Source organism: Macaca nemestrina, chromosome 11 (assembly GCF_043159975.1).
Source record: "Macaca nemestrina isolate mMacNem1 chromosome 11, mMacNem.hap1, whole genome shotgun sequence".
Classification (NCBI taxonomy): Eukaryota; Metazoa; Chordata; class Mammalia; order Primates; family Cercopithecidae; genus Macaca; species Macaca nemestrina.
Window position 1 is genome coordinate 2,332,355 of NC_092135.1, and position 23,972 is coordinate 2,356,326.

Sequence of the window (23,972 nt, forward strand, 5' to 3'; positions counted from 1 at the left end):
AGGTTTACTTATTTATTTGTTTATTTTATTTTTCTGCATGGCCACTGAGTTGAATAAGTCTCTTCTTCCATGGGTTTGATACGCCACCTACTTCAAGCCCTATATTTTTATATATACTTGGATTCTTTTCCAGACATTTATTTGTTTATGTTCTTTTTTTTTGTTTATCCTTGTGCCAGACACACACTTCTAACTACTGTAACCTTTCTATTTGTAGAGTAGGGTTAGTTCTCCCTTATTATATTCCTTTTAAGACATTTTCTGGCTGTTTTTACATGTTCCCTCCCGTCCCCAAGTGAACTTTAGAATTAGCTCAGAACTTTAGAATGACGTTCATTAGAACCTTGGGATTGCATTGGAGTCATAGATTCATAGAGAGAGACCTGATGTCTTCATTGTAAGAGTCTTCCGGCCGGGCGCAGTGGCTCACGCCTATAATCCCAGCACTTTGGGAGGTCAAGGCAGGCGAAATCACCTGAGGTCGGGAGTTCCAGACCAGCCTGACCAACATGGAGAAACCCTGTCTCTACTAAAAATACAAAATTAGCCGGGTGTGGTGGCGCATGCCTGTAGTCTCAGCTACTCAGGAGGCTGAGGCAGGAGAATCGCTTGAGCCCAGGAGGCAGAGGTGTGGTAAGCCGAGATGGCACCATTGCACTCCAGCCTGGGCAACAAGAGTGACACTCCATCTCAAAAAAAAAAAAAAAAAGTCTTGCATCCAATATGATATGCTTTTTATTATTCAGGTCTTTGACCTTCAGATGTTAAAGTCTTCTTCCTTTAAACTCATATGCAGATAATTTTTGTGGCTTTTATCAAGTGATTCATGTATTGGCAGCATGCTATGGGTTGAAGCCTCAGGACACAGGGAGCGGTGCTTGCCCCAACAGAGCCTCTATTCTATTGTGGAAGAGAGACCATAGATAAATACATAATATAGTAACAGGAAGTGATAACCACTATGGGGAAAAACACAATCGAGGAAGGCGATAGATAGTCTCAGGACTGTTTCAGAGAGTGGGCCTCTCTGAGGGAGATCTTGCAGGGTCTAGGCTGTTCCAGAAGAAAGGACAATGCATGCAGAGGTCCTGGGTCCTGTCAGTATGGCTGGAGTGCAGTGAGAGAGGACAGTCTGGTAGAAAACGGGGTTGGGGGGTAGTGAGGGCTGAGCCCTGCAGGGCCCTGTTGGCCATCCTCTGGCTGTTGAATGTTTTTCTAAGAGAAATGGGAAGATTTGGAGTGGTTTTTCACAAGAGAATGTCATCATCTGATGTACATTTTTAAAATATTCCTTCGGCTGCTCCATGGGGAATGAACTGCAAGGAGGCCACCTTAGGCCCTCCTTGCACATTGCCCTACACAGGAGACCAAAGCCCAGTGGAGATGAAGCCCAGCTCCCCCCATGCCCCTGCAGTACCTGCGCAACAGCCAAATACACACAGCCAAAGACAGGCAAACCCCAGCAACTGGCCACCCGCTCAGTTCATGGCAGTGGGCTTCCCCCGAGCCCCTGAAGCTCCACGGTGCCTGCCTTCATCCACACAGACAGATGGTTGAGGTTGAGTCTCACCTGCCCATCTCTCCCCATCCTCACTCTCAGCAGTGATGGTCCTGCTTCACCAAGGACACAGAGGAGATAGAAGAGAGTTTCCACAGGCTGCGTGCATCCACCAGCCTCGCCCACAGCCTGCCTGCTCACCTGTGACCACTCCTGTAGGTCCGGTGGGCACCGTCAGCCCTGCATGCCCAAGCCTCGCTGCTGGTCCTTCCACCTCTCGTCCAAAACCCACGCCTCCCACGGCCTTGCCATTCCCCTCAATGACCAGCGCCTGGGCTTCCAATTACTCACCTCAATATCTTGGAGTCAACTTTAACTCCTCTGAGACCCCACGACCTGGAAATTCTGCCGGCTCTCCCTCCAAACTACATCCAGGATCCAGCCACTTACCATCACCCTCACAGCTCACACTCCCATCGCCCTCAGCATTGTCCTCCCAGCTGTCTTCCCACTCTGTTCCTCCAATCCCAGCAAGGCTCCTGCCTGTCTCAGAGAGAAAGCCCAAGTCCTCACAAAGGCTCGCAGGGCCCAGGCACGACCCTGTCCCTCCATGGTGACCTCCATTCGCCACGTCACTGTGTCCCACTCTGCCCTAGGGCCCTTGCACTCGCTGCCGCCTCTGCCTGGAACATTCTCTCCATAGACACGTGTGTGCCAATGCCCCCAGCTCTTTCAAGGCTGCACTGGAATATCTCCTGCTCATTGAGGCTTACCTCGGTCACCCTATATAAAATGACAGTTGGCACTCCAATCTGCTTAGGCTGTTTTACTTCGTCTTCATCACCTTCCACCACACTGCATAAATTACAAACGCGTCATGGTGATTGTTTAATTTCTCCCCATCCCGCAAGAATGTACACTCCTCTGAGCGGGAATCCCAAGCACCTAGAACAGGCCTTGCTCTTAGGAGGGGCTCCATAACTATTTGCTGAATGAGGAAACAAGTGAATCATCATTACAGTTTACAAAGAGTCAACACCAGGAAAGAAACAGGGTTATCAGGTGTGGCTTCTGCTCTCAAGAAGCTCACAGTTCACATAGGAAGAGGATCTTGGCCATGAGGATACGGCATGCCTTTGCAGAGTGACTCTGTTGGGCCTCAGGAGATCCCATTAGCCAGAGCCCGACTCGCCGCTGCCAATGGCAATGGGTCCCCGATGGGACAGAGGTGGACCATGAAGAGTGGGCTGGAGCAGAAAGGAGGCCACCTGTCACCTGCCCACTGCCTCCACGTCCTCAAAGCTTCCCTTAGCTCCTATAGCTGCCCAGCTTTTCCTTGGAAAATGGCTCAAAGCCTATATATAGAAGAGAGGAGTCACGGGCAATGGGTTCTCAAAGGTATAAAATAGGGACTTTATAAGCATCTCAAGCATCTCAAGCCCAGGTCAGGCCATCTTGGGCTTAAGCATGAGTAGATGGTGATGTAGTCATTGGTGAGGGAGGAGCTGAAAGATCCCATATGGACCAATGGAAGACTGCGCCTCAAAATATCACCCAGAGCCTCCTCACCTCCCTCAGTGGTCATCCACTCACTCATGTCCTCTCAGGAAGCCCACTCACTAGTGGGTGGGGAGAAACCACTGAGCCACCGTTTACAGCATCGTGTGAGATGTGCTGCAATTTGGGGAGGTTAACAGGAGACAGAAAATGAGTTTACATTTTCCGCGCCAGCTTATTTTGATTAGCAATGACTTCCTGGGGTAAAGCACTGCAAAGGCTTCAGAGGGGGTCTCCAGGTCTAGCAGGAAAATCATGCTGGGTTGATTGAAAAGTCTGTCCTGGACACAGGAAGGGGGTGGGGATATGGAAAACTTGGAACATTTTAAAAGGAAGATTTTTTTTAAAAAAATAACTCCTCAAAGTGACTGAGCAGAAACATATTAAAATCTAAAAGGCAATTCAATGGAAAATTATCTGACATTATGTTGGCAATGGATCTTTTAAAATGAGATCTATTACAAATAACAGGCTTAACAGCCAAATATGACCTGCCTAATCTGCCTGAAGAGGAGTTTTATTCTTCCTATTCCAACAGACCACGTGCTCCCTTAATAGAGGCTGAAGGTCCCCCAGGGGCCGCCTTCACGGAGAGATGGGCTGACTCCACGTTCTGTCTGCCCCAATTTAATTTGGAGGGTCATTTCATAACTGAGGACTTCTAGCGTCCCTTTAAGGTCAAATATTAACTCACAAGGGCAGGAAGATGAGTTAGCACGAGTTTTCAGGGAAGCAATTTGGCAATTTGTATCAAGAGCCTTTGTTATAACCCACTGATATTGCTTCTGCAAAATCCCACAGAGGCGTGGGTAAAGACGTACACACTAAAATATTCGTCAAGCATTCTTGTCATAGCATGAAACTGAAACAATCCAGATGTGGGAAATGGTGAAATAATAAATTTGCATATTGATGGCATATTATGAAATGATGAAAAATGTTTACAAAAAGCTGTTTTAAAGGTGCGCAGAAGTGTTTCCAATATAACACTGAACTAAAATCAGAATGCAAAATTGTATTTAAAGTATGGCTCAGTTAAGAAAAGCAAGAAAGCAAGTTTTAAAATACTGGAAAGAAAATCTTGGTAGTATTAACGGTGAATGGAAGAATCGTGGGTGAGTTTTCTGCAGTTACACTTTTGATTTTTCTAACGTATTACAATGAGCACAGTATCAGATAAAACAATTAAAAACTTGTTTTAAGAAATGAAAAAGCAGAAAGGGTGTTTCTACTCTTCAGAAGTGGGAGCCCACACTATAAAGGGAAACCAAGGCAGCCCCCAATTTTTTTTTTTTTTGAGACGGAGTCTCACTCTGTCGCCCAGGCTGGAGTGCCGTGGCCGGATCTCGGCTCACTGCAAGCTCCGCCTCCCGGGTTCACGCCATTCTCCTGCCTCAGCCTCCCGAGTAGCTGGGACTATAGGCGCCGCCACCTCGCCCGGCTAGTTTTTTGTATTTTTTTTTTTTTAGTAGAGACGGGGTTTCACCGTGTTAGCCAGGATGGTCTCGATCTCCTGACCTCGTGATCCGCCCGTCTCGGCCTCCCAAAGTGCTGGGATTACAGGCTTGAGCCACCGTGCCCGGCCAGCCCCCAATTCTTTACCTGGACATCAGCCTAGTTCCCTGGGCTCCACAAAGCCAGGTGTAAAGGAAACGGGCGGCTCCAGCCTGAGGGGCAGCCACTGGGAGTGTGCCCCAGCCCTCACTGGCCCTGCAGCTTGGCATAATGAGCCAGGGCCTGGAGAGGGAAGCAATGGTCCAGAGACGCTCAGCTGGGCACAGCAGAGCACAGAAAACCATGCAGCTCCCGCCCCTCCCAGGCCCCACGGCACCCCGACTTACAGAGGCAATCCAGAGTGGGGGCAGGAGCTGGTTTGGATCGCCAGGTCAGCTTTGAACGTGCTTTGCCACCCTCCATCCCTGGCACCTTGGACCGGTTAATCAAACGTCTCTGTACCTCAATACCATCATCTGCATTTTGGGAATGATAATAGTTCCTAACTCAGGGGGTTGCAGAGACCTTGCACATAGTAAGTGCTCAGTTAACATTAGCTTTACTTTTAGTCAGCAAGGTCACTAGCTGAGGGAGTGGAGGTGACACCGTCAAACACCACTAACGTCATATTTGTCCAAGTTCAGCCTGCTGGGGCATTCGTCCATCCTGGCTAGAGACCTCAAGCGTCCATCTGCGGGCTGTGCTGGGCTGGTGGCCCCAGAGTCACCTGGGAACCTTCTAAAAGCTGTAATGTCCCATCCCCTTGCCCAGAGGCTTCAGTTCAGGAGTTCTGAGAGGACCTGGGAATCTGCATTGCAATAACACTCCCATGTGATTCTAGCTTGCATCCTGCCTTGACTAAGTCCTGCCTTAGTCCATTTTGGTTCCTACAACAAACTGCCATAGACTGGGTGGCTTAGAAACAACAAAAATGTGTTTCTCACAGCTCTGGAGGCTGGGGAGTCCAAGATCCAGACACCAGCAGATGGTGTGTGGTGAGGGCCCACTTTCTGGTTGATAGAAAGCACCTTCTAGCTGTAATGGCAGAAGGAGCGAGGGGTGTCTCTGTGGCCTCTTTCATAAGGGCACTAATCCCATTCATGAAGCCTCCACCCTAATGCCTTAATCACTTCCCAAAGGCCCCACCTCCTGATACCATCACACTGGGGTTAGGACTCAACATATGGATTTTTTAGGGACACAAACATCCAGGCCATAGCAGGGGACACTGACTTCCAGGGTATCCGCCCTTCTTGGAACAGAAGGCCATGTTAGGATGAGCTTTAAGCACTGGGTTCCAGTGAGCAGCTGCCGTTTCTGTTACAGGCATCCCTCTCCTTCCCTCTCCTTCCCCATCCTGCAGTGCCTGCAGTCCTGAGTCCAAGGTATGCCTTCTCTGCCTCGTGCAGAGAAGTAACCCGTCATTGTCAGCAGGTCCCAGGGTTCACTGTGTTCCATTGTTCAACACAGTGAAAGAAACACACCCACAACACTTCACTTCATCAAGAAGGAGCCAAGCCTTCCTGCGTGTCTGCTGTCTGAGTGCATCCATCCGAAGATCACCATAAGAACTACTAACAGGATCAACAAACAAGGGTTCTGGTGCACTCCAGCCCAGGAACCCTCCACCCTCATCGCGTATCACCTCCCCACTTCAGTTGGCTTCCCATGATATTTCCACACTGCTCACAGAGCAAGTTCCCTCCGTGGGAGCCGCTGATTCCTCTGCATAGGACGAGTACCAGGCACGGCATCTTACTAAACTGCCTATGTTGTCACTCAGTCAAACCCTGCATTTGCCCCTCCATCAAGGTTAGAAGGTTAGCGTTCCTATCAGAAGGCTTGAAAAGTCATTCGACCCAGGAGATTTTGAGACACTAAAACCATCTGTCCTCAGAAGATCAGGCGGCAGTTATTAAGCCTCATGCACTATCCATGTACAGAGTGCCTGATTCCAAGTACGGGGCACCGCAGCTGCCCTCCTTGGGCGGGGCTGGAGGGGAGGGAGACACCTAAACAAAAGCCTCTGGGGGCAGCCACTCAGGAAGTGTGGGGGGTGCTCCGACCCCACCCCACTGATCCTGAAGTCCCTCCCCTCTGCGTGGTGTGCAGAGTGGCCTCAGCCTGCTGCATCCCTGCCTGCCCAGATCCCGTCTCCCTGCTGGGCCTGGCACAGCTTGCTCCTTGCTCTCAGGAGTCCCTGGGTCTCCCTGACTGATACCCTGGCAGCGCAGAGTAGGATGGGGCTGTCTGGATTTAAGCCTCACAAGTGAAAAGATCAGTGTGCAAGTTCAGGGTGAGTGGGGGCTGGCCAGGCAGAAGTCCAGGGAAAGGCCTGGGAAGGTTTGGGGTCATCTTGGTTTCTGGTTTGTACCCATTTGTTTTGGGCACCAGCAGCATATAGGCATTGGTTCAAACACTGGGTGACTATTTCTTGTGCACCCGCCACAGGGTCTAGTGTATAGTACCTGGGGATCCTCACGTGGGCAGAGCAAACTCCCAGCCTGGGGGTGCGGTCAGCTTTGTCCTGAGAGCTGTACTCTCTGCACCCCACCACACTGCCCACTCCGGGTCAAACCAAGCTGGGGTAAGAATAATAGATTTTGTGAAATTTCAGCCCCAATACAAAAGGCCCTGCTACCAATAAGGAAGAAGCTGGGCCCTGACCCAGACGCTGGCGTCTAGAGGCGTAGGACATCTTACTGCTCCTGGGGGAGGCGCTTTTATTATCCCAATGTTTGAGTCAGGAAAGCTGAGGTGACACAGGGAGTAGCTGCTCAAGCCTCAGGCCACCAAGCGGTCCTGACTCCTGGGGGTCTGTCCGTCTAAACCACATATAGACGGCGTCTCGACGGCTCACCCACCCCGGGGGGCTTGCGGGTTCCCGTCTGAGGCCTCCTGGAAGAGATCACATCACAAGCACTGGAGAAGGGTGCTGAATTGTGCCGTTGCCAACGAGGCCTGACCGCTGGGGGCCCTGATGCTGGGCCACCCACTTCACCCCACAGCCATGGAATTGAAGCCTCTCCAGCCAAGTAGACCCAGGCTCAGATGGCAGGGACCAGACTCTGAGGAGGGCAGTGGGGGCTGGAGAGCCAGCCAAGCCGGGTTCCCAGAGAAGACCAAGGCATCTCCATCCTGAGAACACACACAGGCAGATGCATTCCACACCTGGGGAAACTGAGGCCTGGAGGAAGAATAGTCCAAAGCCAGCCAGCATGAGCTGGGCCTGAAACCTAGGCCACTGACCTGAGAACAACAGGGTGCTGACAGGGAACCACAGTGATGGTGGCAGGTGGCCCAGGGCAGTCTCCTCAGCCAGTCATGGACTACCGGTCCCCAAGACACTGCCCTCGCAGCTGAGGAAAGAGAAGGAGGTCCTTGCTGAACCCTAGAAGAAACAACAATAATATCCAGACGTTAAAGGCAAAATCACTTCCTCTGAAGAGAAATGGTGTTTTTAAGAGACAGATGGCGGAGCACAATGCCAGCCCAGCCCCAGCAGAGGGCCCAGCAGGGTCAGCCAGAGCCCCGCGGGAGACATGCTCCAGGAAAGGTGTGGCTCCCCTGACGTCTGTGCACCCCACAGCGGCCAAGGAGGGGCTCCTCGTGTCCACACTGGGCTCGGTTCAAGGTTGAACATTACCAGGCCCAGCGGCCACGCTGCCCGGCCCAGGCCAGCCACACATCCAGGGCTGGGAGAGAGCCTGCCACCAGCCAATCCCAGCCCCCAAGACTAAAGGCCATTGTGGATGTGCAGTTGCTGGGCAGCCCCCCACCAATATGGAGGTGCTGATTCAGCAGGCCTGGGGTAGGTCTGGATTCCTACGCAGGTGTCCGGGAATCAGAGGCTTCCCATCTCCACCCAGGACATCTGCAGGCACGTGGCTCCCAGCTGAACAAACTCCAGGATAGGGAAGCTCCCAACCTGCAGCCAGCACCTGCACGCGCACAGCTCCTGTAGGCATGCCTCCTTTTCATCAGGGGAACCTGGTGGAAGGCGAGGAGCTGCCTGTCCCTCAGAGTGGGAGCCCACGCAAAGGAGCCTGCGACGCCTGGTCCAGCCTGTACCCCAGCAATTAGAAGAAAGAGAAAATAACTAACAAATGCTCAGAAAATCTCCCTCCCCATACCCTGAGTACTAGTGATCCAGAATTTTCCCTGCCATCACTTTGAGGAGGAGGGAATAACAAGTGATAAGGTCCTACCAGAGGTCCTGGGGTGGGTCTGATGCCACCTCCTCCCCCTGTGGCCAGAGGCCCAGGCAGTGGCCACCGGGCTGTATTCAAAAGTCTGGAGAGCATCCTATTAGTGGATGCAGAGGCAAGAAAGGGCCTTGGGAACCAGGGAAATGTCTCTAACAAGGAAGAAGCCGAAATAGTTTGGGGACATTCCTGGTTAATCAGGAAATCCAGAGCCCTAAATGGCCCTTTCTCCCCAATCCTGGTCCAGCTGTGTTTAGTTGACATGTGATATTCTGAACTTCCTTCTGGATTGCCAGTCGTTGAGAACCTGAACCTGGACTGCTGGCCTGACTACAGCCTGAGACTCGCCACCCTGGGGCTGGGTGGGTCTGCAGGAACTGAACTCTCAGGGACTGAGCCCTCCCTGGTCAGGCCTGTTCAACCTAGCAGGGAGGGTCCCTTCACCCAGCATTCACCCCTCAGCCTGGCTCTCCTGGCCCCTACTCTGTTCCAGGTCCTCTGGTCCCTGAGTGGCTGGGACCCCACTCTAACCAGCTGGCTCTGCCCTCTTCCAGGCCCGGTCGCCACATCTGCTTTCCGAAGGCACCCACATCCGCCAGCAGGTATGAGCCCAGTCACAGCCTTAAGCTCATCCCAGCACCTCCGATCTATGGCAGCTCCTGTGCCAGCATAGATGCCTGGCCCTGCCCCTGCACACCTCAGCTGTTTGGATGCTGGCATGGCAGGAGCAGAGCTAAGGGGAATAGCTTCTCTGATTGAGAATCGGACCCATGAGAACACTCAGGGAAATGCTGGCAGGCACAGCAGAGGAGCCCTCATCCCTCATGGAGGCCGCACCTCCAAAGGCCCAGGCAAGTAACTGCCAAAGAGGTCCCAAAAGACCCTGGCACGCTGGAACCATGCACAGCCTACAGTATTCTTCCAAGAGAGAGGCCCAGGCCTGCTTCCAGGGCACTTCAGACCAGCTCCGTGGTGCTCTACTTACCAGCAAAGTGGGGCAGCCCAGACCAAACAGTGCCCACTACAGCCCAGCCAGCATGCTCTCATCAGCACCCACAATAGCCCCCACACCCTGTAGGACCCAGAATGTTCTACGGCCCTCCCTCCCCCACCCCCCACCGCTGCCCCTGCCACACACACACACACTCCTGTGACCTTGGAGCTCCCAGGCCTGGGTTCTGCAGGAGGGGGCTTTCATGAGCGCAGAGTTCCCTCTCTGTGAAGAACAGGGGCTGCCTCACTGCTCTCTACCAATTGTGAGGAACACAAACCCACCCAGGGAAGAAACCAGGCAGCAAAAGGCCCTTCTTCCCTTCTTTGCACAGGCCGAAAGGGAGCTCAGCTCTTCCCCCACTGTCAGCAGTTACTGAAGAAATCTGTTCTCACCAATTTAACTACTGTCCAGCTTTGTTGATCTTTGGCTCCACCTCAGACATCAGATGACCCTGCTATGCCAAAAGGAAGGTGCTCGTGAGGAGCTCCAGAGAGACGCGTGAGTTAAGGTGACATCACAGTTTCATTGAGCACCATCGGTGTGCTGGGCATTTTTGTGTGCACGGATGTGAACGTGCCCAGGCCCCACATCCACTAAGAGGAAGAATTGGGAATATAAACCATGTCCCTCTGACGCCAAAACCTCCAAGTTTTCAGCCAGAACCAAGTGGCAATGTGTAAGAAACCCACAAATGTTAGGTGTAGCCATGTCAGGAACTGAGACACTTCGCAGGGGCAAAATCCCAGGGTTCACTCTCGTAGAGAATTTCAAGGTTCTTAAAGAGTAATCCAGACCCTTACATGAGAAAGAGGGAAGGAGGAGGAAGGCAGAGGGAGGAGGAGGGGAAGACGAAAGGGAGTGGGAAGGGAGGGCAAGCCTGGATGTCCAAGCGACTGTCCCCTGCCCTCTTCCTTCCTCAGTCCCTCTTCAGCCTTTCCCAAAAGGAAGCTGTGGGATGGAGGACCACTCAGAAACTGATTTCCACTCTAATTTCAGGAGGATACACGTCTCCAAGCAGACAGCCTCACTGCTGAGCTTCTGTCTGCAGGGAGTTTCTCTGTGAATTTATGAGACGCTGTAGAAATGCTGACGGTGTGGTTTTTGCCACGCCAGCAGGCAGCCCAGTGCCCTCATTAGACTGGCTTCCTGCAGGCGACAGGGACGGATAGGGAAGGCTATGGGGGGGAGGAGGTGAATGGCTGACACAGGATAGGTGCCGGTGCATGGGGGCTGCCCAGCAGCCCAGACTCCTGGCAGGCAGGAGGGACATGGCTTCTGCACACCCACCACTCACTGCAGTCCCTAAGTTGCTGAACGAGGTCACGCCAGCCCCGGGGTGGGGTGGGTGCAAGGTCCGAGGACCGCAGGGAGCACTGGGACAGGCCACAGGGCAGCGGGGACTTCCACAGGGCAGCTGGACTACTGAGCAGTGCTTGTCCTAAGAATCCCTCTGGTCTCTCTCCTGAAGCTCATTTGCTCCTTTGACCCCAAAGGCAGGACAAGAGATTCCACATGGAAGAAAAGGGCCCTTCCCCTCAGGATCCCAGTTTCCCTAAATTCCTTTCTGATTCGTAAAGTATTCACGTTTCCTCAATCCTGCAACGTCCACATGTTTTCATGTCTTTTTTTAAATGCATAATAATCACCACCAGTTATGGAGGGCTCAGCATGCGGCCGGCCTGTAGTGAGGCATGAGCCTGTGGACTCACAGTGAAACGTACTCCCTCCCCTCCTGAGAGCAGCCCCTTGGAGGAAGTGTTACAGACAAGGAACCCCAAGCCCGGAGAGACTGAGCAACCTGCCCCAAGTCCCACAGCACGGAAACTGGGCTGAGGCCGGGGAAGTGCTGAGTGCATGTGTGGGAACGTAGCACAGTGTTTTCACGTCCGTTCCCTCACATGATTCCGGTGCCTGGAGAAGTAACCAGGGCAAGAATCACCCCGGTTAACAGATGAGAAAACTGAGACCAGAGAGGGTCCCGCCAGGAATGGCGGAGCCTGGGGAGAGAAAGCAAGTTCGAGCCTAAACATTCCATGTTCTGGTCCCCAAGTTGTTCTACCCTGCCGGGTAAACTTTTCTTTGAAAGCAATTTTAAAAGATTAAAAATTAATAGGGATAATGCGATATCATGACTGGATCAAGCCTGGGGCAGAGGAGAAACCACTGGGGAGGGGTAAGGACAGTGAGGGGCTGAGCCTGGTCAAAGGACAGCAGGGAGCAGCCAAGTGGACGAGGAGGCCCCTCGGAGTGAGGAGAGGAGCTAGCATGCTGCAGGCTGGGCGGCTGCCTGTACAGGTGGCTGGACAGTGACCACCTCTCCAGACACATTGTGGACATCCTTTCAGGCTGGCCCACTCACGCCTCAACTCCAAGAGGATGGTAGCCCTGATCCTCACACAGGCAGAGGCAGGTGCCATGCCCAGAGTCTCTCCTGAGAACACAGAGCCTCTCCCTGTGATCTCCCCAAGCCCAGGAGGCTTTCTGGGGCCAGATCACTGTGTGTGTGCATGCGTGTGTCTGTGCTCCTGCCCCAGCACTGTGGGGTCTGAGGGGTGGAGGCAGGAGATCCATCCGGCACAGCCGCCCTGACGCAAGCCTGGCACCATCCACTCAGCATCTCACCGCCTTTTACTAGGAGAATGATCCTGCAGCTGGGTTCTGCCCACAGATTTTGATACTAAGTGGTATTTCCAGGAAAAGTCTTGTAAACTGATCTGTAGGAAAGGCGGGTGATGGAGAAAAATGAGGAGCTGCAGACATTGAATTCAATACCAAATAATCTAATAAGCCCAATTTCATTTTCTTCTCCTACCTTTGATGTTTGCAAATCATTGGCACTTTGGTTTGCACATATATCTCAATGCAAAATGGTGGAGTGGCAATAAATAAATGCATTATCCAGATAAATGGCTGCTGGTCAGGGTGAAACAGCAAAGAACGGTCGGTGCTCTCAGGTGATTTACAAGCAGGAAATTCACTTATTCTCCCCTGACCCTTGGCTGTTTCTGGCTCTCACAATTCTAGAAAAGGGAAAGTGGGCAGAGAAAGGCACAGAGAGCAGGAGGAGGAAGATTCAAGGGCCCCCAGGCCTGGGGAATAATCAGGCAATAATGATGTTTTGGCCTCCAGGGTCGCAGTGCTTCCCAGAGCCTCAGACTGATCTCTGCTTTCACCTTTGGAATATTCAACCAATCCTACACATCTTTGATCTTGCCCCGTGGCCCTCCTTGACCTTTCCCCTTCTGCTTCCCAGGCCACGTCATCCCTCCTGGAGGCTACTGAAACACACTGCCAGCCATTGAGCCTCTCATGGCTCTTCTCCAATTGAGCCTGCCCAGAGCTGCTAATGACAGGGTCCTAACCCTCAAATCTTGCCATGGCACTTCCTGCTTAACTCCTCAGTGGCTGTCCTTTTCCACAATCCGCTTGACTCCAGAAACCTCCCACTACAATGCCCTCTCTCTTTCCTTTGTTTTCCCCACTCTAATGCATGAATAGGCTATGAGCTCTTTAAAAGCAGGGGTTGTGTCTGATTCATGTGCCAGCTCTCCAGCACCTAGTACAGTGCCTGGGACGCTGGACAGGAGGATGGTGGAACAGGTGGGTGAGTGGGTGAGTGGGTGAATGGACGGATGGGTGGGTGAGTGGATGGATGAGTGGGTGAGTGGATGGATGGGTGTGTGGGTGGGTGAGTGGATGGATGAGTGGGTGGGTGGGTGAATGGATGGATGAGTGGGTGGGTGGGTGAATGGATGGATGAGTGGGTGGGTGGGTGAATGGATGGATAGATGAATGGGTGCATAGATAGGTGGGTGGATGGATAGATAGATGTGTGGATGGATGGATGGATGGATGGATGGATGGATGGATGGATGGATGGATAATGGGTGAATGGATGAATGGGTGGATAATGGATGAATGAATGGGTGCATAGATAGGTGGACGGATGGATGGGTGGGTGTGTGGATGGATGGGCAGATGGATGGATGGATGGATGGGTGGGTGGATAATAGGTGAATGGATGAATGGGGGGATAATGGATATATGGGTGGATGAAAGGATGGAGGCATGGATGGATAATGGGTAGATGAATGGGTAGGTAAATGGATGGATGGGTGAATGGATGGTTGGGTGGATTGACAGATGGATAGTTGGATGGATGGGTGGCGGGTGGATCAGTGGGTGCATTGATGGGGTAGATGGGTAAATGGCAGTGGGGACATGGATGAGTGGGCTGGTAGGAAAGTGAGTGAGGAATGACTATGAAAGAAAAAGATTCAGCCTAGGCTTTTTGGATTAACTTCTCTGGGGCCCTGAGCAGCCTGTCTGTAGTCTAAGTACCATAAACCTCTGAGAAAGCTTACATTTCACATCATACCCGCTGTGTCTGAGCTCCATGGCAAACCCAGCTCATCCTCCCTGTGGGCACAACAGACCTACTCTGTGCCGTCAAGGCCTCACCTTCCTGGTCTGGTCACCATTCAGGTAGCTGTTCATTCAGCAATGCATGTCTCTCTCCCAGCTTGTTTTTCCATCCGTCTGCCATGATGTAGGCCATTGACTAAAATGAACTGTCACAGTCACAGACAGAGCCCTGCAGCCATGGTACAGAAAATGCGTCTGAATCCAATGTGGCTCCTCGCCCAAGCTGTGGGTGCAGAAGCCTGGCCTACTTTGGGTCGATCTAATTGCGGTCGCCCTGCCATGTGGTGCCCTGTTCCTGTTTTTTCCACGGCAACATAATTAGAAATGTTGTCCAGAGTTTTTCAGAACTCACAGTATACTTTATTTAAGAGCGCTGGGTCTTAAGGCTCAGCATAACTGCCCAGGGAAACTGAATGTCATGAAACCATGGCTTGTTTTTAATGAGCCCCTGCAGGCCTCCAGGAATCACTGTATTCTTTACAAACTTGTTCCCCTCTCTGAGTGTTTCTTTTGCCAAAGAATAAATGCTCACCACAGGGATGTACAAAGGGAAGTTGGGCAACGTGTTTAAAATCATACAGATAACTCAACAATTGTCTAAAACCCCAATCCCATACACCCACCCTGGGACTGTCATGCTTCTGCCTCCAGGTTGTCCCCAAGCGCATCAAGGAGGCCTTCGAGGAGCTGGGCATGCATCCCTCCCCAGCTTCTAGCTCTGTAGATGCTCCTGCCTAGGCCTGTACCGCCTCATTTTAAAAGGGGAGTAACAGTAACAGCCTCAGGTTGTGGTGAGAAACGGCAAGTCAGGAGAACAAGCATGTGCCAGGTACGAGGCGCCACACAGACACCAATTAATGCATGAGGACAGTGGCCCACGAGCACAGGGCGCCATCCCTCTGATCTTCTCCAGTCCCCCTCCCCAGAACCCTCTCAACCATTCCTACTCTTTGGAGCATCCTCTCGCCCCTCCCTCCCCTAGGCTGGATGGACCCTTCCACACAGGCCAGTCAGTCTCGTGGCTCCCGGCACAGGGTGCATGCACTTTCACCGCCCCACAGGTCCAGCGGTGTCCACACCTGCTTGGCTTACAGAGCAGGAGCCGCTGAGTTGAGTTCCGCCACTCCACAGACACAGGGCACGGCCCCACTTGCTCCCCCAGGAACTACATGGCCTCTGAAGGACAAGGAGACAAAGGGCTACTGGCTTCAGATGGCTAATTGAGCATGCACCCCTGATTTCACCTCCTCCCAATGCCCCACTCCAAAATAATCAACACAGTAAGGACATTTTTTAAAAGCCATAAATCCACAAGAACAAGGAAAACAGGAGAGATGCAATAGCAAACACTGGGAAAGGTGGGAAGTAAACTGAAAGAAGGAATTCCTGAGTCAGCAGTGAAGGAATCGAAGAATCAGCGCAATTCACCCGGCAGACCCCTCAGATTGCCCAGAACCAGCAGCACCAGCAGCTCCTGTAACCAAGGCCAGGGGGTGAAGATAAGATCTAGAGACTGCTGGAGAAGTAGTGAGACCACCGAGAGTCCCCCTTCCACTCCGCAACTGGCAAGGGAAGCGCCCCTACCCTTACCACCACCCTCCCCTCCCCGCACCCGCTGGAGATGACTGGAGGCTCCCCTTTGAAGACTGGTAAGCAGAGGGTGTGAGGCGGATAGGCACAGAGAGCACCCAGAGCCCTTCCCTGCACGGGGCCATGTGCTGTCTGCATGCATGCCTCCCCTTCCTGGCTCCCAGAACACGGCAGCCAGACCTTTTACCCCTCAGGTAGGAGACGAAAAAGGAACTCAAGACCTAAAGATAAAGACACAGGGTCTTCATAAGAGCCTCTCCCCTCCAGATCGCTCCACACGCCCCACCTGCCCACTCGCAGCACCCAGCCAATGGTTTCACTCCTGCTCTTGAGTCAAGAGGAATCAGACATTCGAGGAAAGCGTCCATCAACAGAGATAGAACTAACAACTTGGAGGGAACCCACACAGAAAGAGAGATGCAAACAAAACCACTAACCATAGCCTCCAAGAGACACAGAAAGTATTACAGCCAGGAAATAAGAAAGGGCGGTCTAAAAAAGAATGTTCAGAAAACAAAAGAACTCCTGGAAATTAAAAACTGAATAATAAAAAGATTAAATTAATAAAGGCAATGGCATAATAAAAAGTTGAGGATATTTCACAGAAAGGAGAGAAAGAGCCAGAAAGCAGGATAGAAAACCGTGTTTTGAACAGAGGACCCGTCTGCGAAGTGAGGCTGTGTAGCCAGCATCATCACTGACCTATCTGGATGCCCACACTCGTCTGCGACTTTTTCTCCCCTCTCCCAGCGTTGGGGTGCTCTGTTCTCAGCTCTGCAGCTGCACCTTCCTGCAGGACTCCTCTCCAGCCACCAGAGCCACTTGGCCTGTATCCACTGGGACTAGAAGGGCTGGAAGCCTAGATCCCCCTGGATGGCCTTAGGCAGTAACAGCCAGCTGCAGGAATGTAAAAGCCAGCTCCCTTGCCTTAGGGCAGGAAGACGCTGAACTGTATATAGCTTCAGCTTTCACACTCCAGTTCCCTGCTGGACCAACCGAAGGCCCTTCCACGGGACTTTGCCTGAAATCTCACCTCTTCCCTCCCCTGCTTCCCGACTCCCTCACCCATTGCCCTCAAAGTCACTGCACACAAACCTCATCTAAGGGTCTGCTTCTGGGAACCTGACCCAAGACAGTGTGCATATTCAAATAATAACTGGAAAAAAAGTTCTGAAAAAAAAAAAAACACAGAAGACAGAATAAAGGAAATCAATAAACAAGAAAAACCCCTGCACCGAAGATTCCCACACTGGGGGGTCTGCTGAGTACCCAGCGAAATGCATGAAGACGGAGCCAGCCTAAGTCACCTCACTGAGACAGGTTAGATCACGGAGATAAAATCAGATTCTACGAGTTTTCAGCAAGGAGAAAAGCAGGTCCCATACACTGGAGTGAGACTGAGCAACGCCTTTGGACTTTTCAGAAACACACAGAAGCTAGAAAACCAGGGAGCAATACCTTCTTAGAGAATAATTACTTCCCACCAGAGTTCCATGCCCAGGCACCTATTTATTATCTGTGAGAGTAGGATGAAGATAGCTTCAGATAAGTAAAGTCCTAAAACATTTATCTCATGCTTCCTTTATCAGAAGATACTGGAGAATGTGTGCCAACCAAGAAACAGGCAGGCCCAGGATTCAGGACACCAGAGACCCTTCGTGGGAGAAATATAAAGGGAACCTCCAGGACCAAGGACAAGGAAGACCCCACAGGACAACCCTGGAAGCCAGAGGGCAACCGGTCCACACTGAAGTAGGGTGGCTCTAAGGACAGATTCGGCAAGGGCTGCCATCCATCACCCGCCTCTGATATTCTACCCCCATCAACCTTAGTGGAACTACAGAGGAGATATCCAACCAAGGGAATACATCAAGGAAGAGGGACCTACGGTCTGGGATACAGGGGCTCCATCCCAGCAGTCCAGGGATGGGAGTAAAGGAACTCACCATAAGAGAGTCGCACAGTGGGCCTGGAGAATAATCAGCCCAGAAAGAAGGCTGGAGACCTCCAGGATATAACTTAGGACTATTAGACCACCCAATATAATTGACCTTGTGGAAACTGTCATGGAAAGGTAATGGAAAAGTATAAAAAGAATAAGTACAGAGAAAACTAAGCAAATGAAAAATAAAGATAAACCAGTTACTAATTTCAGTGAAAAATATGTATACAACTATAGTATATTATATGACTCTGCTTTGAATAATATTTGCATCATCATATAATATAATCTGTAAACAAGAAAATTCATTGAGAAAACATGGCGATAACTATAGTAGGCCCACCTTATCCACCGAGTGTACATTGCAAGACCCCCAGTGGATGCCTGAAACTGCAGATGATACTGAACCCTATATATTCTGGTTTTTTTGTGTACATATATACCTACGATAAACTTTAATTTATAAATTAGGCACAATAAGTGATTGACAATGTCAACCTAAGCCAGACACAGTGACTCAAGGGCTGGGCACAGTGGCTCACGCCTGTAATCCCAGCACTTTGGGAGGCCGAGGCATGTGGATCACTTGAGGTCAGGAGTTCGAGACCAGCCTGCCAACACGGTGAAACCCCATCTCTACTAAAAATACAAAAATTAGCCAGATGTGGTGGTGCATGCCTGTAATCCCAGCTACTCAGGAGGCCGAGGCAGGAGAGTCGCTTAAACCCGGGAAGTGGAGGTTGCAGTGAGAAGAGATCCGGCCACTGCACTTCAGCCTGGGTGACAGAGCGAGACTCAGTCTAAAAAAAAGAAAAAAGAAAAAAATACCAATATCAACCTAAAGGAAGAAACTGAGGTAAAGTTAAAATAAGTAGAGACCTTTTTTTGGAATAGGTTTGGGGACTGCAACTCAGGAGACAGATTCGAGTTGCCCTGAATATATGCTCCAACTGGCAGCAGTTACAAGTGGGATTTTAAAGAGAAAAAGAAATGGCAATTCCTAAGTTGAACAAAGGCTATTGATTAGCTACACATTGTTCTTTGTATCACAAATTCCGGGAACATGAAGACAGTGACAGGAGATCACATTGTGCAAGTTGTGGTAACATAATAGATAATTTCTCAGCTAGTCTGGAAACTACAGGGGAGAAAAAATCAAAATGCATATTAAAAATTAGCCCCGGGGATGGGTGCAGGACTAAAATCTCACGCTCATGTCTCTCTGGGCCTGATACATTTTGCAGACCTCACATTCTTTAGACTGCTCTGAGTCATTTTTCTTCCTCATTTTCCCCTTTTGACTGAGATCTTTCTCTTACAAAAGCATTGATGGCGTCTGGGCGTAGTGGCTCACGCCTGTAATCCCAGCACTTTCGGAGGCCAAGGCGGGCAGATCACAAGGTCAAGAGTTCAAGACCATCTTAGCCAACATGGTGAAACTCCATCTCTACTAAAACCTCAAAATGCATTTTAAAAATTAGCCCTGGGGATGGGTGCAAAATTACAAATATTACAACATATTACAATTACAAATAATACAAAAATTAGCTGGGTGTGGTGGCACGCACCTATAGTCCCAGCTACTTGGGAGGCTGAAGCAAGAGAGTTGCTTAAACCCAAGAGGCAGAGGTTGCAGTGAGCCAAGAGAGCACCACTGTTCTCCAGCCTGGTGACAGAGCAAGACTCCATCTCAAAAGAAACAGCACTGATGACCAACATTTAAATGTAAGTTTGTCCCATGTCACTGAGGAGGCTCATTCCCAAGTAATTTAATCCTGTGTCGGAGGGAAACAGGAGAGGTACTATAGCTTAAGAACTTAGTGAGGCCTCAAGGCCAAGTTGATTGTCAACACAATGGGACAGAGCAGTGAGATCTCAGTCAGGCCATCGAATACAAAGGAGCAGCGGTGTGTTGGATCATTTCTAAGCATCCAGCCATCATGATTTTAGTTTTTGTTGTTGCCTTTAGACATCTAGAAATACAAGGCATGATCAATTTAAGGATCAAAAATACACAACTAAGAACAAATATTAACAAAACCATTTGAAATCCAGACTTGCAAGAGTTCTTTTTCATGAAGGTAATCAGTCAAATGCTGTAAGTGATCTGTTTTTCCAACATCTTGCAGCCACCTTGCCCTTTGAGTGATTTTTTCTAACCAAGTTTCCACTTCTCATCCTGCTCTGAAGCACAAGGCACCTGGCCATGGGCCAGCTTCAGTTAGAGATCTTGATGATGGAAGATGTCCACTTAGGCAGAGCTGCCCTTTTAAAATGAGGAATGTGAACTTGTGAGTCCATGCCATTGAACTGCACAAGGATTGATTAACAATACCTGATATGGTACCTTCCAAAATGGTTGAAAGAAGTTCTTTATTTCATGGCGTTTCCGATACATAAAATTGGAATAAAATTGGAAGCCATGATCTTTGATGACTTCGTCTCTGGGGAGCTCGTTGTTAAAATAATCCTTAATTAATTTAGAAGTTTTCGTCAGAAGCTTTATAAGGCCTTGGCAATAATGAAGAATGTCACCTTTAAGGAGAACTCATTCCACTCCTTCATCTAGGTGGGTGGGTTTTCCTGTTATTATCCCAAAGACAGAAAGCTGACACTTTCCAAATGGGGAAGCATGTAAGTTAAGTGACACCAACAGAAGACCCTTAGGCCAGGGAATGTTAAAAGTCCCTGTAAGCCTTGCCAACTAATTTTTTTTTTTTTTTTAACGGAATCTCACTCTGTCTTCCATGCTGGAGTGCGATCTCAGCTCACTGCAACCTCCACCTCCCAGGTTCCAGCGATTCTCCTGCCTCAGCCTCCCGAGTAGCTGGGATTACAGGCATGCACCACCAGGCCTGGCTAATATTTGTATTTTTAGTGGAGATGGGGTTTCATCATGTTGGCCAGGTTGGTCTCGAACCCCTGACCTCAGGTGATCTGCTCATCTCAGCCTCCCAAAGTGCTGGGATTACAGGCATGTGCCACCAGGCCTGGCTAATTTTTGTATTTCTAGTAGAGACGTAGAGACGGGATTTCACCATATTGGCCAGGCTGGTCTCGAACTCCCGACCTCGGGTGATCTGCTCATCTCAGCCTCCCGTGCCAACTGATTTTTATCATCTAGTTTGTGTATCCCACCAGGCTAGAAGACTGAGGGTGTCATGCACAACAGAAATGCTGAAAAATAGGCCATAAATGACAAGTAGCATGAAAGATTTGACACTGAAATGGGTTCCCAGGCTGCTGTGAAGCTCAAAAGAACCTCCCCCAGAAGAAATAGAACTTAACGTGGCCCTGGTTAAAGATGCAATTGGCAAAGAAATTTGGTCTTTTTGTTTTCAGTTTACTCGAAAGGTATATAAAAATCTTTTACTATCTCTTATTAATACTACAAAAGAATCTTATTCAAAAGAAAAATAAACTCAACCTTTGTATTAATGTATTAGTAATATTAAACCTAATTTTAATAAAACCTTACAAACAGATCTATCTAATCAGCTTTGACCACAAAATAAGATTTCCATAAATCTTCCATTTAAAACAACCTTTAAATAACTAGGCAAAATTACCTTTTCTTTAACAAAGTAACACATTCTCTGTCTTTCTTATCATTTTCTGTCTTTCTTATAATTTTCCTTACCAAAACCATATCCTACTTTTCTGTTTTTTGTTTTTTGGTTGTTGGGTGCTTGTTTGTTTGTTTTTTTGAGATGGAGTCTCACCCTGTCTCCAGGCTGGAATGCAGTGGCGTGATCTCAGTTCACTGCAACCTCTGCCTCCTGGGATCAAGCCATTCTTCTGCATCAGCCTCCCAAGTAGCTGGGATTACAGGCACCCACCACCACACCCAGCTAATTTTTGTGTTTTTAGTGGAGACAGGGTTTCACCATGTTGGCCACGATGGTTTCGATCTCCTGACCTCGTGATCCGCCCCCTCGGCCTCCTAAAGTGCTGGGATTACAGGTGTGAGCCACCGCGCTCGGCCTCCTACTTTTCATATACATTCTGCTTATAGAATTGTTTTTCTTACATCTAATAGTTTTAATTATATATATATTAGCTACAGTCTTAACCCTTGGCAACTGTAATTTCTGGTGAAAAACCAAGAAAGTAAGTAATTTTAATTGTTATGTATCAGGTACAGAGCCCAGGACAGAGGACGGAGCTGTGAAGACCATGCCTACAGGACGTGATCCCTCCCAGCATGACCACGGGGCAGAAGCCAGCAAGGATGTGTTGGGCTTGGCTCTGCCACACAGCTGGTGACCTAGACACTGTGGACATCCATATGACTTCGGTTCTCACCACGGCCACCTCCTAAACCGCAGAATCTAAAGGCTCAACACCAAAGATGTCAGCGCACAGTAAGATGTGCACAATACTCCAGGGAAGCCCAGCCGCCTGCCCTCACAGCTTTAGCTCCCAGAAAAAATCACAGAAGCATAAAAAGTATCACAGAAGCTACAGTTTTACAACCTTAAAACATCTAGCTGAGACAGTATCTATTTGTTCACCAGTAGACTTGGGCAAAAAAAATGTCTACAATTCTGAAGACATTTCTATTTTGCTTTACCAACAATGTTTAAGCTAGCTTTATTTACCGAAGATTGCTAAAGTCATGTAAACTTGAAAGCATTTGGGCATGTGATATGTGAGTACTCATGCACTTATAAGTCAGTTTGGTACCATGCAGGCAACATACACACAGACATGTACACATGTAAACATAAAAACAGAGATAGGCACAAAAATTGTACGGCTTTGACTTTAAAATTTTAGCCATGAGGCAAGTAAAACTCTCTAGTTTAAAAGGACACTTGGATTAAACTGTGCCTCTGTAAATGGAACAAATTAAAATTTATCTGTCCCACATGGCTGAAGCCCTTACTGGGTTTTGGAGAAAACAGGGTAACAAATTAACATCTTGAAACACAGAGAAAGAATTTACATTTTCAAGAAGGGTTTTGGTTTTGTCAGAGAAAGATTAAGAATAAATCCCACAGGAACACAAAACCATAAGAATTCACCACAGGATTGATAAGGAGACCAATTTCATTTAGATAGGTAGCTTCTAATTCGGTCTTTGTTTTCCAACTGGGCCACTGAGCTCAGGGTAGAGCTCATTAATGAACAGAGCCCACAAAGCATGTGTGGCTCCCAGGGCCTAATACTTACAAATGTGAAAAGCAGGCCCAGCTGAAAGGCAGAGCATCTAGATCTTCCGAAATCAAGGATCCCACTTTACATTGAATCCCATGTCCCCCAGATGAGGAAAACCTGATGGGACCAGGTCCTGCAACACTTCCGCAGAGATCCTCCCTACAAGACATTCGCCCGAGACTGCTGGGCGATCCAACACCAACCAGCCCCCTCTGCCGTCAGCCCAGCCCCCGGGGGAGTCCTATCCCTCGGTGGTGAGTGTTCCCACAGCGTCCAAGTATCCAAACCACACTTTTCTTATCTAAACACACAAAGAAACAAGTAATCCTTGTCGTAAATACATTCACTGCAACTGCTGCAACCACCTCCAAAACTGCAGCTCTCACAGCTCACTCACCAGCCGTCACACACACAAAGGCCGCGTTCCCTCTCGCAATTCAATGGAACCCCTGGTGCCCACAAAGCCAAAGAGATCGGGTAACTCAAAGCAAAAGAGGGCAGACTTTTAGCCCTCAGAGGGACATACCCACTGCTCTTGGGACTCCACGAGGAAAGCAAAAGGCCTCGCAAATGGCCTGTGGTGACTTTTCCTGTGTTCCTCAGGAGGGCTCAGGGCTGTTGGAAATCTCCTCCAGATTTCTTCATGTGGTATCTAATATGGCAAAAGGAAGGAGGAGCAGAAATGGAAGGAAATAGACCAAGTCCTAGAGGAGCCAATTTGGGGAGATTTTAAGGTTTCTAAAAGGCCAATGTTGGCAGGCTAAGATGGGCAAATCACCTGAGGTCAGAAGTTCGAGACCAGCCTGGCCAACATGGTGAAACCCCATCTCTACTAAAAGTACAAAAATTAGCCAGGCATGGTGGCGGGTGCCTGTAATCCCAGCTACTTGGGAGGCTGAGCATAAGAATTGCTGGAACCTGGGAGGCGGAGGTTGCAGTGAGCCAAGATCGAGCCATTGCCCTTCAACCTGGGCAACAGAGGGAGACTCTGTCTCAAGATAAATAAATAAATAAAATTAAAAGCCAATGAAGTTTTACATTTTTGTCAGCAAAAATCATGCCAACAAGAAAGGAAGCAAACAGAGGGACCAAACATATTTGAAAAGC

General features: G+C 49.6%; 1 long non-coding RNA gene across 1 annotated transcript in view; it reads right to left on the reverse strand.

Annotated features, from left to right (window-relative positions):
• The window catches only part of LOC139357051 (uncharacterized), a 57,636-nt gene extending 34,629 nt beyond the window's left edge, over window positions 1-23,007 (reverse strand). The window contains exons 1-2 of the long non-coding RNA XR_011609645.1: window positions 22,881-23,007; window positions 7,799-7,940 (exon numbers count right to left, since the gene is read on the reverse strand). This is a non-coding gene — a long non-coding RNA (uncharacterized lncRNA). The remainder of the gene's footprint in view (window positions 1-7,798; window positions 7,941-22,880) is intronic.
• Window positions 23,008-23,972: the final 965 nt, after the last annotated feature.